Source organism: Petaurus breviceps, unplaced genomic scaffold, assembly GCF_028583685.1.
Source record: "Petaurus breviceps papuanus isolate PSGF00001 unplaced genomic scaffold, PetGlider_PUasm1.0 214, whole genome shotgun sequence".
In the NCBI taxonomy this organism is placed as follows: Eukaryota; Metazoa; Chordata; class Mammalia; order Diprotodontia; family Petauridae; genus Petaurus; species Petaurus breviceps.
This window is the reverse complement of record NW_027185863.1, coordinates 18,705,343-18,709,038: the sequence shown is the minus strand read 5'-3', so window position 1 is coordinate 18,709,038 and position 3,696 is coordinate 18,705,343. Positions and strand designations below refer to the sequence as shown.

Genomic DNA, 3,696 nt, shown 5'->3' with positions numbered 1-3,696 from the left:
AAGATCAAAAGATACAACCAGAAGATGACAACAAAGTCAAAGCTCCTACATTCAAAGCCTCCAAGAAAAATATGAATTGGTTGTAGGCCATGGAATAGCTCAAAAATAATTTTGAAAATCAAGTAAGATAAGTAGAGGAAAAAATGGAAAGAGAAATGAGAGTGATGCAAGAAAATCATGTAAACTGAGTCAACAACTTACTAAAGGAGACTCCCCAAAATATATAATTTTTAAAGCAATCTGGGTTAAGTAACTTGTTCAAGGTTACATGGCCAGTTATTTCTGGATGTGGTGCTAAGTATCTGAGCCCGGATTTGATCCACAGGTCATCCTGACACTGGAGCCAGTGCTCTTACTCACTGAGCCACCTGGCAACCCCGACTCCCCAAAATATTAAAGAAAATGACACCGTAAAAAATAGACTAACCCAAATGACAAAAGAGGTTTTAAAAAGCCAAAGAGAAGAATGCCTTAAAAAGCAGAATTTACCAAATGCAAAAGGAGTTACAAAAGCTCCATGAAGAAAATAATTCTTTAAAAATTAGAATGGAGCAAATGGAAGCCAATGACTATGAGAAACCAAGAAATTATAAAGCCAAAAGAATGAAAAAATAGAAGATGATATGGAATATCTCATTGGAAAAACAACTGACATGGAAAATAAATTCAGGAGAGATACTTAAACACACACATATACATACACACACACATATGCACACATTGGACTACCTGAAAGCCATAATCAAAAAAAGAGAGTAGAAATCATCTTTCCAGAAATTTTTTCAGAGCCCTTCTTGTACCATAAAGTCTGAGGGACTCCATTCCATTCCCCTCAGATTGCCCCTTGCTGCTGCTTGTGGGCTTCAAGAGCCACTGGCCCGGCTCCCTCAGCCCACTGCCTTTGTAGAGCCCGGCTGCCACCTGCCTGCTTCAATGGCATGGGCCTCTGAGGCTCCCAGAGCCCCAGTTCAGCCAGGAGCCCACCAGCAGCAACTTTGGATGGTCTGGGACCACACTGGGGGACACCAGCACCCAGAATACAAACACCATAGCTGCGGTCCCTAATACCCAGGCCCAGCGTGGGGGGTGAGGTGGGGAGATCCAGCTCCACCCCTTCTTTCTCCAACCCTGCTAGGCTGGGGACATCCCCGGGACAGCCTGGTACCTACTCTGTGTGGAGCTTCGCATACTGGGGAAAACAACTTGGAGCAGCTTCAGTCTCACCTATCTGCAGATACTGCAGACGCTGAAAATGCAAAACGAATGCCCTGCAGAGTTTCACAACTATCCTTCCAGTTTCCCTTCTACCTATGTGATTGTTAGCCCAACTTGTTGGCTAACAATGTCTGTTTCAGGATTGATGTGCTGACCATCCAATTGCATAACATATTCTGGACAATAGGCATTTTTCATCTTTTTTTTTTCTCCCTGTTTGGAAGCTAATGTTCTGGGGTGTAAGGGTTATGGGATTTAAAGATCTTCCATGCCCCATTGGACTTGCTGACGTAGCAGGAAGGGGTGGGGCAAGAAGAAGTGGAAGCCACGGGACGGTGGCAGCAGCAGAGGCAGCAGCAGTAGAAGTGCGAACCCCTTTTTGAGTCAGCCAGAATTTCTGCTAAGGACTCCTGCTGAGGACTGCCAGGGGCAGAAGCTGCTGGGAGCACACTTCCTGGATGCTGGGTGGTTTCTGTGAGTGGGGAGAAGAGGACCTTTGCTGAGGTAGCCTGTTCTGTTTTAAAGGCTTGAGAATGTGGGTGCTTTCTACTTTATCTACCTGTGCCAATTTCATGACTACTCTGATGGCTTTGACATTCTGGTTTTGGGACTCAGTCTTTTGGTATTTTAATAAATGTTCTCTCTTTATCCCCATATAGAAAGCCTGATATATTTTGTGATTGATAACCACATCAGCATATTTACAATTTCTGTAGGCATTGTGAATATTGCATTGCTGATATATGGGGTTTGACATAATCAGCACAATGTTATCCACAAACAGGAGCATCAGAGGACCTCACTGTCCACTTTTACTTGGTATAGACCATCTTGCATGATACTAATGTGTTCCATTGATGAGAATCCCTATTATCTTTTATCCTTTTGCTGCATGTTTGTAATTGAAGTGTTGTTTATCAGAAGTTTTTCTGATTACATTCATCAAGAAATCTTGTATTAACATACTTATGAGAGATTTCTCATTAGAATAGAGCCCTCAAGTGGTGGTGTTCTAATCTATGAAGTCAAAGGCTTCTTTATTCTCCCCCCACCCCCCAAAAAAAACCCTACTAAATACAGCACAATCTTGTTTTTTCTGTACCTTTCAGGCAATTGGGGGACTATGAAGATATATGGTATGCTGTAGGAAATATTTTATGGATGCTGACAGGTTCATAGTTTTAAGGTTCCCATGATATGTATGTAGATCATTCCTGCAAAGACCTCATAGTAGTAGTGTGTGTTTCTTCCTCTTTGGGTTCATCTCATTTTGCCCTTCCCTATAATTTGAATTGGACTTTTGTTTGGCATTGAGAGACCCAAGGGGCCAGGTATACATTGGGGGTGAGCATGTTAGTCATGGAATCAAGACAGAGTGAGACCATTACTGAGGCTGAAGAAGTGAGGAAAGAGGGGTACCATGACTCTGAGGCCAAAATCCACTTCAAAGTGACAAGGTTCATCATGTAGGCTGGTGTCAATCTAAGGATGCAGTCCATGCCTATTTTACAGCCTGCCCCATTTACCATAAATTGTTCTGTAAGACCAAATTAGATGCACATTACCCTTAGCTCATAGCCATGACAGCCGTTTATTTAGCAGGTAAAGTGCAGGAGCAGCACCTCAGGACAGGAGACATCAGCAATGTCTCTCACAGGTAATTAAATCCCAAGAGTGAACCTTTGGAATTAGACTCCTGCTTCTGAGAACTGCAGAACAGCATTGTTCAATGTGAATTACTGATGTTCAGAGTTTGGCATTTCCAGGTCTCCTTCCAGCATTCCCACAAATATCTGCTCCACTACCTTATTTCTTTAAAGAATTGGATAGCTGGGAGAGGTCTCCTGTCTCTCTGGCAGCCTGGGCTGTCAAATTTCAGAAAGAAGTTAACACTATTTTTATGAGATGGTAGCAATTCCTGTCTCACCTACCTTACAAGATCATCATGAAAGTCAAATTAGATAAGGTACCTGAAAGGAAATGTAGCTGGGTAGCACAGTGGGTAAAATTCAAATCTGACCTCAGACACTTGCTAGCTGTGTGACTCTGGGCAAGCCACTTAATCTTGTTTTGCTCAGTTTCCTCATCTGTGAAATGAACTGGAGAAGAAAATGGAAAATCATTCCAGTATTTTTGTTAATGTGGTCATTGGCTAATGTGGTCATGAAGAATCAGACACAACTGAACAATAGCATGTGAAAGGAGCCCTATACAAATGATTATGCTTTAAGGGCCCTTATGTTTGAAAAAAAAATGTGAGTGATACTTAATGTGAGCTGTTTTTCATAGAAATTAAAACTATAACTACCCAAGCTCACTTTACTGCCCCCCTCACCTACTTTGTTCCAATCAAGTATGTTTTATTTAGATCTCTTTTGTGGGTTCCCAATTCTATTTACTTAGCCATGTCCTGTGATACAAACAGTTCACATTCTAACCCATTGTTTCCCTCATGTTATTTTATGCTACCTTCAGGAATAA

General features: G+C 41.9%; 1 pseudogene; it reads left to right on the top strand.

The window, feature by feature from the left end:
* Positions 1 to 2,574: 2,574 nt before the first annotated feature.
* LOC138165634 (cyclin-Q-like) lies at positions 2,575 to 3,127 on the top strand (annotated as a pseudogene).
* Positions 3,128 to 3,696: the final 569 nt, after the last annotated feature.